Raw genomic sequence first — 13145 nt, 5'->3', positions numbered from 1 at the left:
ATAAAACTTCATAGATTTGAGTTTTTATGACTTTTAGGATTTTGGAGTTTAATAACCTTTGAATATAAAAATAAATTGAATCTTTGAGATTTCAAATTATCTTATGGTATTATAACTCTTTTATAGTTATAAATAATGTTTGTAATTTACTTTTATCGGTTTATTGACATTCTATATAGTGATTCCGAGATTCAAGCGAAATTGAGGAATCAAGTATACTAGTCCTACTCTTGAACTTTGACTTAAGTTTCTATGAGACTTTGAACTAACTTCTACTTCTAGGTCAAGTGCATGATGTGTGTATATGATTCATGAAATGTTGTTCGAGTCAAAGAGTGACCCAAATATGGATAGTCACTATAGCTCAATAGATGTAGAATTCACATATCAATGTGAAATGTAAGTACACTATCCATTGATTCTAATTGTTTCCAAGTTTCTAGTAGGTTATAACTTAGCTTCTAGTTACTAAGTCTAGTATGTGTAGTGCCTATATGTGCAACTAAGTCTAGTCAAATGTAGATCTGACTCGAATTTTGACGGTTATCATAGAGTAGCTGTTGATATGTGCGGGAATCCTCTGACTGCTGCCGCTGCTGCTCCGGAAATCCTCCGTCTATAATTCCCACAAAACACTTAGTCATACACTGCTAACTGTTCTTAGGGTAAAATGACCGTTTTACCCATGACCAAATCAAAGTCAAAGTCAACTTCTAGTTGGCCTGACTCGCCGAGTCCCTATCCTTCCATTTGTCCTTATACTCGTCTCTACTCGTCGAGTTAGGCGATGACTCGACAAGTTTTCCTACTAAATGAACATCGACTGAATCCTCATCCAACTTGCAGAGTTTAGGGCTGTTCACTATTCGGATAAAACCGAATTATCCAATTAGACAATTTGGGTTGGACTATTTGGTTCGGATATTCGGATTTTTGGATTGGTTTTCAACAAAACCGAATTATTATTTTGGATTTCGGATTGGTTTTGGTTTATAAAATAAGAACCGAATAGTCCAAAAAAACCGAATAAAGATTTATTATTTATCTATTTATTATTATTATTATTATTATTATTATTATTATTATTATTATATATATATATATATATACATATATATATATATATATATATATATTAATTTTGTAATTTATTTTTTCAAATAGGTTCAAAATGTTTCACCCGATAAAAAAAACATTAATATTCAATTTCTCTCAAAAGTTTTGTATCTATAAAAGATTTAACTATAATATATCTTTTTATTAGTTGTTTATTAATTTCAAATTACAACTAAATTATTTGTTTTTGCTTCTTGTGTAAAGTTGGGTAATATTATCATTATATGTCATCTTAAAATGTTTCGGTTTTGAAAACCGAATTATAAAAAACCGATCCATCCGAATTGTAATTGGATTGGATCGGATCGGATTTGAATTTAGTTTGGACAATTCGGATTCATGTTTTGAAAACCGAAATCAATTTGGATTTACTTGATTGGATCGGATCAAACCGATCCATCCAAACGAACACTCCTAGCCGAGTTGTATGAACAACTCGTCGAGTTCATGTTCAACTGATACACAGGTCCTGTCCTTGACTCGCCAAGTTATATGAACAACTCGTCAAGTTCATCGTCATCCTTAAGAAGATTGCCTTGGACTCGCCAAGTCTGCTTATGCACTCGTCAAGTCTCATGAACTTCCAAAACAATGGCTTAGTCCAGAACGTTGGGTCACTCCCCCGGACCCCCTAAAACCTTTCCACACTCAACTGGGTCCTTATGACCCTCAACTGATATGGGACAGAAACCTTGGACTCGCCGAGTCCAAGAATGGACTCATCGAGTTGGTCACATCCTCTCACTAAATCTTCGATTTCTGATGTACAACCCTTGATCAAAAGATAGATTTATGCTTCTACAATCGATCTTGCACGTAAAGTTACAACCTTTACGTGCTTACATGGGACTTTGAGCTCAAAAGGTCCTAAAACAATCTCTTACAATGCATGGGGCCTTCTTTGAGTGCAAGAGCCACTCCTTTCTGCCTTGTAACCCCTCTAAGGGCCTAGATCTGAAACATCAACCCCTAACCATGCTTGCAATCATGGTTGGTGACCAAAATGGCTTAGAAAAGCCCTAAAACTCCACAAAATGGGATCTATCAAAAGAACAAACAAGGTATAGACTTTATACCTTCTGTAGATTGCAAATGATGCTCAAAATCGAATCCTTCTATCCTCCTCTTGATCCTTTAAGCTTTTCCTTCCTTCCTTGGATCACAAAAGCACCAAAATCACTCCAAATGTCTTAGATTGCTTCAATAACGGCTAGAGTTTGCTATGGGGGTCTTCTGGGAGCAAATGGGACGAAGGAGGCCGAGTTAAGGTGTTTAAATAGGGTGCAAACCCTCGGGTTAGGGTTTTTGTCCGGAGAGGGCCTACTTGCCGAGTCCGGGACCCGACTCGTCGAGTCCACTACTTAAACCCCGCGTCTCACCCCGCTTCTACTCGGCGAGTTGATCCTTCAACTCGCCGAGTCCAAGGCCAAAATGCAAAAATATTAATAAAAGAATATGTACCAAGAACCAGGTGCTACAGTGGGTATGTTCTTGTTACCTTAAACTTCTGCTTAACTTAGTCGTGTAATAGGAATGTTGTGGGTTTTCGTGTGTGAAAAAAAGTAAAAACTTAATGTAGGTCCTTGGTTAGCCCTATATATGTTAGATATTAAATATCAAGGTGCTAGAATCACATATATGTTTTGGTAAACCCATCTTATACATGTTCGAAAAATGATACATTGTTCTCAAACATTGTTAACATAGAATACGAAGAACTCATCCACAAGACTTATCATTGGAATACAACTAATGTTCAGATGTTATGACTTATACCAAAACAGATTTCCCATTTTTATTTAAAATAACTTTGTTTAATGTTATTTTAGCATGAAAAAGTGTACGGATATTCGTTGACCATGGTATACAAACCTAATAAGATCGGTCGGTGCACCCTTTACTGAACATTGCAGTTGCTGATTTGGCGTCGCAGTGTGCTGCAAACACAACCATGACCCCCCTTACCGTAGCCTAAAACCTTATCATGTGTGATGACCTTACCGCACCATTTTTTTTCTTTTTGACTGTTGGAGTGTGTGTTGTGTGTGTATGGTAAGGTGCGGTATGACACCCACCGATTTTGTGGGGTGAGAGAAAAAATGATATGGCGATGACATGACAATGTAATAGTACGGTGAGTGCGGTTTGACATCCTATGGCCTAATAAAGTGGTTGGTGTAGAATCTTGTGAATTAATAAAAAAAATTATATAGGTGTTGGTGTGATAAAAGAATGGTAGGTGCGGATAAGATAATTGGTGGGAGTTGATAGTTTAATTAATAATAGCGTTGGGTTGGTGTTGATGTATTCATAAATTGTTGGTGTTGATGTATTCATAAATTGTAATATTAAATATAATATAGTGTTTGAAGTTGAGAATTTGATTTTAAACACTAAAATAACACACTTAAACATAGGGATGAGCATATGGACCGGGGAACCGGCTGGAACCGGTACCGGTACCAGCACCGGAACCGGAACCCTGGTCGGGCCGGGACCGGGACATTATTTTTGTAGATTTTTGGAACCGGGGACCGGTAGGAACCGAAACCGATAGAACCGGAAAAAATCGAAACCGTATGATGCTATTTTTCGAGGACCGGTTCCAACATTTGAAGACACGACAAGAACCGGTAGGAACTGGGAACTGGTAGAACCGCCGGGCTGGTTCAGTTCTTGATTTTGGCCGAAGCCGGTTCCCGGGTCGGGTCCGGTTCGGGCCAGTTCAGTCCTTTTGCTCATCCCTACTTAAACATTCACGGCGAAAAAACTAATTTATTGTTAATTTTGAATATTGAATGTCCAACAATCTGGAATCCGAAATACCTCATTCTCGACAAAAATATCATTTTCCCATGACAAACAATGATTATTTCAATGATATATTTTATTCTTGATGGTCATTTTTGACAATATCACTTATTCTTATGTTGTATGTGTCATCATTATACTTCCAATTTTTTAAACAAGTTACTATAATATAATCTAAATAAAATGTAATTTCATCGTTATACTTTTATAGATTTTTCATAATATAATGTTAAACGAGAAAAAGAAGACACAAGATTATAGTTTGGTATATTTATAAATACAATGTTTTAACCTTAAAATGTTTGAAGTACATTTTTATTTTATAATACAGTACACATTTAAATGAAAGTATTTTTTGCATATAGATTTTTGTGAAAAAAACCAAGTAAATTCCACAAAACCATCCATGCAATTTATCATTTGTATGCGTATGGTTAAGTTTATCCCATTTTTGCCGCTTTCCTTAAAAATGATTTTTCGTCAAGTATGCCTCTTAGAAAAGCAAAAGACTCGTTTATTTTTTGTGCAACTCTATTAGTTAAGGTTATGTTTTGGTGGTCCATTACACTATTAATACACATAAAAGTGACCAAGCAAAGGACGTGGATTAGGCTACACGGTGTCGATCGGTTTTCACCGGCGGTATTCCTACGTGGCAGGGGTTACCGACGGTGAACACCGTGCCACACCTTCTTTTTTTTTTTTTTTTTTTTTCTCTTTACGGGCGGTGGGTTTCCAGGCAAAGATGACCATTGTTTGTGACAGTTGTGCGCATTCATTTTTTTTTTTGACAAAACTTCAAAAATGGTCCCTATGGTTTTTGAAAATATCAAGTTTAGTCATTAAGTTCAAAAAACCTCACAGATGGTCCTTGTGGTTTCAAAACTTTTAACATTTGGTCCTTTTCGCTAACTCCGTTAGCTTTTGGCCGTTAAGTGAAGGGCAATTCTGTCATTTCACTTCCATAGGGACCATTTATGAAGTTTTACCTTATTCAAATATATATATATATATATATATATATATATATATATAATTATTTAATATTAAAGGCTCTCTCTCTCTCTCTCTCTCTCTCTCTCTCAAGATTCCAAAAACTTGAAACAAGGGCGGCTAACCGAGAGTCAACTCGGAAGTATTTCTTTCCATTCTTCTTTCTTTTACTTTATTTCATCTGTGTTGCAATGTTTTTGAGTCTTTTCGAGGGTTCGGTACAAAACAATTTCTTATCTAAGGAACGAAAGCAAATTGGTTTTGAAAAAAAAATCGTAATTTTTGAGGTTAACAGAAGAAAATGCACGGCCATCACAAAAAATGCATGGGCTAGGCATAAAACACACGGTCTAATATTTTTACCCGTACTTGGGCTTCGAGGTTTTTTAAGAAATTTTTTTTTGGCACAGGCAAACTTGAAAAGACACAAGAAAAGGTCCAAAATACACGACCTAAGCCTTAGACCGTGTGTGTCGTTGAAGATTTTAAACAAATTTTTTCGCATGGTCAAGAGTTAGAAACGCACGGGCTAAATCACGAAATGCACGACCTAGGGCTAAACGGTGTGTCCGAGTCGCATATTCCAAAAAAAAATTGCATACGGTCGTTCTCGAAGTAGCACATGTAACATTGAAAACGCATGGCCACCATTAGACCGTGCGATCCAAACATGTCTTGGAAACCCTAAAATGCTAAAACGCACAAGAACAAGCACGCACGGCTCCTGATATATTTGAAAAAAAATCTTTGAGCATGCGTTTTGATCAAATATCGTCGAGTCCTTCTCTCAAGATTGTGTGTTTTTCTTCTACCCTCTAAACCTAACTTTGGCTGAAACCTCCTAAACCCTAACCAAAGTCTCGATTTCTTTCAAATTTCTTCAAGATTAAAACACCAAGGATTTCAAGAGCAAGCTTGGGGAGGTGTTTTGGAAGGAAGATTGGAAGCCTTCATCTCTAATTGTGCATTCCACCATTGAAGAGTTCAAGATTTCTTGAGGTTGAAGATGAAGTGAGCAATTCAAGCAAACATCGCAAATTCAAGAATTTCAATGGTACATTCCTTCCATATCTTAAGTTTTATGTATTAATTTGAAGTTTGTTGTGCTAGAATTGTTGCGAATTTGTTCTTGTGCTTCACATAATTGTTCATTCGTGCTTGTCTAGTTGTGCTCTAGTCTTTGGTCACCGCTTGTCTGTCATATATTCGGCTTGTCATCATGCTAAAATGCAAAAATCCAATGCCAAAGGAACAATTAGAATCCAAATATGGTGCCACCACCATTGATCATAATTGTCTTGAGCACCATGACCGCTTCCTTCACCTGAAGGACCACGAATACTCTCATCAACGGTTTGTAGATATTCTCACTCTCCAAGAACTAGGAATTTATGATGGCGTCCTTAGGTTGTTTAGCAATATCGGTTGGGAGAACCTTCTCACTTTGGAACCACTGAAATCGTATAAAAACACAACCATTGAATTCTTACAATCTTTGGAATTCAATGACAATGCCAAATGTCTCTCATTCCATCTCATGCAGTTGCACTTTTTTCTGAGTTTAAACGATCTTAGTGGTTTTGTTGGGATTTCTACATTCAATACTTATGGTCCCAAATTAGGCTACATGCGAGAGAAAAAAAATACCCTTTTCAAAACAAAAGTGTTTTGGAAGGAAATCATAGGACTTGATGTGTATGAGGCTCGATCTGCCAAAGCATCACAAATCATTCATTCGGTCTTAAGGGTGGCTCCTTGAATTATTGCTAATATTGTCTTCCCCTAAGAATACGTTAGCAGAGCCGGTAAGAAGGAGCTAGAAATTCTTTGGTACATGGTCACCAGCTTGAAGAGACCACATTTTGGCGCCTTCCTTGCTTCCAAACTTCTCAAGGTCTCTACTAGCGATTCCGACCCTATCCATTGTGGCTAGATTATCACTTATCTAGCCTAGGGTGTTCATAACCGGATATCTGGAAATTCGGATATCCGAATTTCGGATAATTGATTTTTGGTATCCGATTCCGTATCCGAAATTTTGGATATTCGAAATTTCGGATACGAAATCGGGTACCAAATCGGATATCCAAAAATTTGAAATTTTGTTAAAATTTGAAAAACATATGAAGTTTTTAAGTTAAAAATACATATTTTTAAATTAGAAAGACATATGAAGTAATATAGGTATTTAATTAAGGGTATTATCAACATGTTTTAGTTACTAAAATTCATATCATAAGACATATGTGACTAAAATAACAAATAATGTATAAAATAAAATCAAAATTTTCGGATATCGGTTATCCGAATTATCCAAAAAATCTGAAAAGCACTATCCGATTCCGATTCCGATTCCGATTCCGAAAAATTGGATATCCGATTTTTTGGATAATTCGGATTCAGAATTTCGGAATTTCGGATCGGAATTTCGGATACGGATATTTTTGAACACCCCTAATCTTGCCACCCACCTTACTTGTGCCGAGCTTTTTGAGAGCAACCGCCCAAATCTCGAGAAAATCACACAAGGATCCAATATCATCACATCTAATGTCCTTGTAGCCACATCTTTTTTCCACAGAGAAAGTGACGGTAATATCACATGGTTGGTGCAGGGTGAGCCACATTTATGAGTTCCTGCTGGGGATTTCAGTTCCCTCCAGATCCAGTAGGACATCACTCAGACTCGGTGGTGTCTACCAAAGTATACTTTTGCAGATTCCATTCCATGCGCTCCTGAGCCCATACCGAGAGCTCTTAAGCGACCAGTTGTTGACCACGAATACGACACTCGTGCTAATATACATATTCCTCCCACTCACTCCACTCCTCCCACTATAAGGGATAAACTTATGTTGCCCTGGTAGAGACCGCACGTTACTTCTACACCCGGCGGGTGACTTAGTACCATGACATATACATGGGGCGTTTTGATCACCTTGATCAAGCTGTTGCTGACATTCACGTTGAGTTGTCTGCAACCAACGCCTCCGTTCAACAATTGACACAAACGGTACAAGAAGCTATGCAACTCATGCAACGGTGGACCCCCGAGGTCAGTAGGTTTCCCTACCCTCTCCGAGCATCGAGGATGATGCTTAATCTTAAGCTTGGGGAGGGGTCTTTGTACATTAGGTTCTAGTTTCCACATGCATTAAAAAAAGCATTTCCAAAAAAAACACAAAAAAAATTCTAAAAGATTTTACTTTTCTTATTTTCATTTTTTTCATGCATTCATTTCAAAGCATTCAAAAAAAATTACAAAAAGATTTTGTTTTCAACTATTTCTTAGTTTTCATTTTTAAAAAATTCCAAAAAGATTTTCTATTTTTAGCGTTTTTATCTTTTTGCATTATAAAAAAAATATTAATCTAAAGGAACCTAATCTTCTTGAACCAGTTGAAGTGGTAAATGAGTCGTGGCTTGAGATTAGAACTTGTTCGTTTTTCAATAAAAATCTTGATGCAACCTAATCACACAAAAACATGTCTCCCGAAGCTACTCGTGCAAAACAAAAAATGATACGATTATCAACACCGAAGCATAACAACAATTATAGGTTAGCCCTTGGAACACACAACCGTTCTTATTAGTAGTAAGTGCTCAATCACACCCAAACTCCAAATTCAAAAAACCATAAATTGAATATAAAATTTCAGTGACTCGAATATTCCAGCGCTCTAAAGAGTCCTTTCTACCTATTCCCTTTTAAATATCCTGCTTGGGGACACTGTTTCCAACTATACCTACAGGTCTTTGCGCGTTTGCATCAGTCCTCCGAAATATGTCTTAGAAGTCTCTCACGGTAATTGATCGTGAGATGTCCTAACAATAGAAAAGGTCGAGGACAAAAATATAAATAATTAGGACAAGCAAATAACTTAAACATGTAGATGTGTACTCTTCCCTCACAACTATGATCCTATGTTTATGCCATAGTAGCGCCCTCCTTGTGAACACCATCTTGGTATGTCACGTCAAGCCGACATTTAAGCATGAGTTCATCTTCAGATAATTTGAAAGTGCGCCCTTGCGAATAGAACTTTAAAGGAGTTGTGCAGGGACAAAATATAAAAGAGTCAAAAAAAAGTTGCATGAATAATTACAGCTAGGAAATAAGCTTGGCTGTCAAAAGATCCCCTTTGACTTGAACTTGAACTTATGACATCGGGATTGACTGTGAACTACTTTGACTGGTGTAAGTGGTTTGAAACATGTAACCAATTTGGGTAAATATTGGGGAATTTTTAGAAAAAGATTGTTGTTAGTCAAAAAATAGTTGGAGTTGGTCATTGTCATCCTTTGTAAAATGAAAATGATTGAGCATGTTTTTCATCACATGTTTTCACGAGAGTAAGATCATAATTTGTTCCATGTGCTAACCCAATATCTGTAAAAATGAACAAGTGTTGTAACTTTTGATTTTGTTGAGTTGTGTTAGGGAGTGGCTAAAAATCTTTTTTTAAATGTTATATATCTTTGTGGGGTTAATGTGAAGTTATCTCAAGGCACGACAAGTACACCTTCGACTATATGACACAATGAGGTTAATTAGATTGAATCTGTTCGTTATGTTTTGTTTATTGCATTGATGTTTGAAAAATATCTTTGAAGCTTTGTTAATCTTTTGTACATATGTTATTTTCATTAGTTTTTCTTTTATTGCATGCAGACAGTGTTAATTCCCTTTAAGTCCTCTTCATTATTTCCGTTCTTTTTATCCTAGTTTCTTTTTACTCACCTATCGTATTCTCTAAGGTGATTCTTAAATTTGTTCTTTATTGAGGACAAGAAAGGTCTAAGCTTGGGGAGGTTTGATAGGTGCATTTTATGCACCTATTTTGCATGTTTATTTCCGTCCTTTCGTAGCATTCTATTTCATAATTATTGCATTTAGTTAATTATTTGGGCAATTGCATATTTCATTAAGAATGCTTGGTACTTCACCATTTTTGATTTACTTTGCAGGCATTATGGAGCTTGGAGCATAGAGTATGGAGCATGGAGCTTTGGATCATGAAGAGAAGATGGACCGGTCATGCCATGGAAGAAAACATGAAGACATAACCAGAGTCCTTGTTGCATTGTCATCATAGCAAAGGACTACATTTGAAACACGGTTCATGTCACACCGATACGAGTCATGTTTGTCCTTTCTCATCTTATATTTGAGAAACATGACTCGTGATGAAGCTAGACTAAAGAAGGAGCCAACAGTAAAGAATTATTGGACTTTTAGCGAAAAGCATGGGCCATGATAAAAGCACATGGCCATGCCAAAAGCACATGGCAAAATGACATGATCATGTTAAAAACGCATGGTCTTATGGAAAACAGGTGAGCACTTAATAAAACAAGGGAGCTCGCTATTTTTCACAGGGAGACGGTTTTTTGGAGCAATTTTGGGCGATCTTTGGCGATTTTGGGAGATTTATTGGAGTTTTTGAGAAGACCAAATCATTCCAAACACTTTTGATTTCATTTTGTAATCATTAAACATTTCCAATTCCATATTTCTTTTTGATTGATTTATTCTTATCCATGTGTAGCTAAGAAACCCTAATTTCTATTTGTTGTTCAAAACATGTTGATTACTTGACTTGAAGTATATGATTTGATGTTTGATTTGTGATTCTACTATAGTGAATATGTTTTTGTTTAAACTAGAATCCTTGAATTCGATTTGTGTTTGATTGGCCACTTTCATGAATTGAATTTTTGTGTAGTTAATTAACTTTTTGGGCACGTAATCATTCTATTAAGTTAATAATTGGTAACAAACAATAAGTTTTCTTATTGTAAAACATACATCACATGTTTTCACACTTCTGAGCATATGAGAAGAAATGAACATTGTTGGGAAGCTTGTACAAAACTTAATGTCATTTTTCAATACAATATAAGAGTGTGTTTAGGTTGAATTACTAAAGCTAGGTCTAGTCAAAGAGCGTGTTTTGGTTAGATAATTTGGCAAGCGAGAGGTATTAGAGTGTGTTAATATCTTTCAATACCAACTTAGAATAGCAATCATGAATTACATCAAGTCATCATCAAGTTGAACAACAACATTGAGAACTAGAGCTATAACCCTTCAATCAAATTGTTTACAAGTTTATTTCATTTTCTGCATGTTTTTAAAGTAGACTGTGATTTTATTATTTTACATTTGCAAACAAATCCCCCCCCCCCTTTTGTGATCAAAGTACGTTGCGCAAAGAGGTATAGACTTTTATCTTGTGTCTCTGTGGTTCGACCGTGCTTTCCTTGTACTACTTTTAGTGCATTAAAACAATGTATTTGGTGTCTGTTGTACCCCTATTATTTGTTGGGTTTGACACGCCTAACACCTCTTAAAATCTTCCGCATCCTCCTCCTCTTCCTGTGACTCTCCCATCATCATGTTTTCCTCCAGTTAAAAGATATGAGACTACTTAAGCCCTATTGGCATGTAAACACGAAGATGGAAATTATGTGTATGCGTATCTTCTGAAAATGAAATCGTACATTGACAAGTTGGGAAGACTGGATGTCGTATTCTCAAAGGAGCAAGCCATTGATTTGGTTATTCTCTCACTTCCTAAATCATAGGGTCAGTTCGTTGAGAACTTTCATATGAGGAATCTTGCCATGATCCTAACTGATCTGACCCATATCTTGATATTTGTTGAAAATGAAATGCTTAAGAACACAACTAAAGCAGAAATGCTTATAGGGTCTAATCCCAAAAGTTCATGAATATTGAAAAAGGAGATATTGGTGATCAAGAAATGATTTTTCTTCCCAATCAAAAGAGATCAGCAAAGGTCAAACCGTTTGATCGTATGTTAAAGAGAATGGCTCACTCTAAGATCATTCCATAAGTTGACCCAATGAGTCCATCTGTTTCTATTGCTAATTAAAGGGACGTTAGAAGTGAATCTGTCCAAAATACCTAAAGGATCTTAAAGATGGTAAAATAAAGTCATGTGAATCTACTTCAGGTACATCCATTATCTAACTCCATTAATTTAATAAGTTCCTATTCTTAAACTCTTAATACATAATGTGTTGATCGCATTTTGATGGTATTGCAAGATCTAAAAGAAAGAATGAAGCTTGAGTAAAGTGAGCTAAATCTAATCGTGAGAAATGGACTTTAGTTGCATGGTTCAATGGTTAGATTTTGGAGCTACTACTAAGGAGTTAGGATAATTTTAGCAGTTTGCTTTTACTTTCCAAAGATGTCTAGAAACATAGTTTTTTCATTCATGCATTGTAAGGACAAGTTCCAATTTTCATTTTATTTCAATAAAAGTGAAGTTTTGGTTTATATAGTTGCCTTATATTATATTTCCTTGAAATAGAATAAATGAAGTGTGTAGATTATGTTTCTAATTGCAACAACCATAAATTTTACGCCAAATTTAAAATTTTTAAATCATAAATAAAAACCAAATAGCATTGTTTACAAATGTTTTCAAATCATTTCCCATCAGAGTGTCCCAAAAAACATAACATAAGGATGAGGAGCGGTACGGTCACGCCTTCGCCTTTCCATGACCTCCTAAAGTACCTGAAACAGTAAACTGAAAACTGTAAGCCCGAGGGATTAGTGAGCTACCCCTAAAATACTAATACCACACTGACAATACCATATCAGTAATAATCAATCAATCAACATGCATACTGGGCCATCAGCCTGACTGGACCGCCCTATCGGGCTTACAGTCTGTTTGAATCTATTTCGAGCCTTCGGCATGACTGGTTCGCCACGTGGGCCTACAGTCCCCCCAGTCCGCTCATAGGGTATATTGGCCTTCAGACCAAAGCAGGACCGCCTCAACCCAACCAAAGCAAATAACCATGTGCACATATAACATGTAATCACATAACAGTCCATAGACAAACAAATCAATCTAGCAGATCATAAGGCATAGCAACTTCCTAACCAGGATACCGACCTAACCGGTCACTAACATAGCATCATCCTATATACCAGGATACCGACCTAAACGAGGTCACTAACATAATATTTTCCTAATTACCAGGACGCCGATCTAATCAGATCAATAAGCACATCAACCCGTACATGTACAAATATCAGATATAACTATCTCACAGATCATTGATCATAGTAATCTCTCATAACCAAAACACCAACCTAACCAGGTCACTAACATATCAATCCTAATGGATCATAAGAACACGACAACATACTGTCTATCTAGATACCGATCTAACATATC

The sequence above is a fragment of the Lactuca sativa genome, chromosome 1, assembly GCF_002870075.4.
Source record: "Lactuca sativa cultivar Salinas chromosome 1, Lsat_Salinas_v11, whole genome shotgun sequence".
NCBI lineage: Eukaryota > Viridiplantae > Streptophyta > Magnoliopsida > Asterales > Asteraceae > Lactuca > Lactuca sativa.
The sequence above is the reverse complement of the archived record's forward strand: the minus strand, read 5'-3'. Positions refer to the sequence as shown.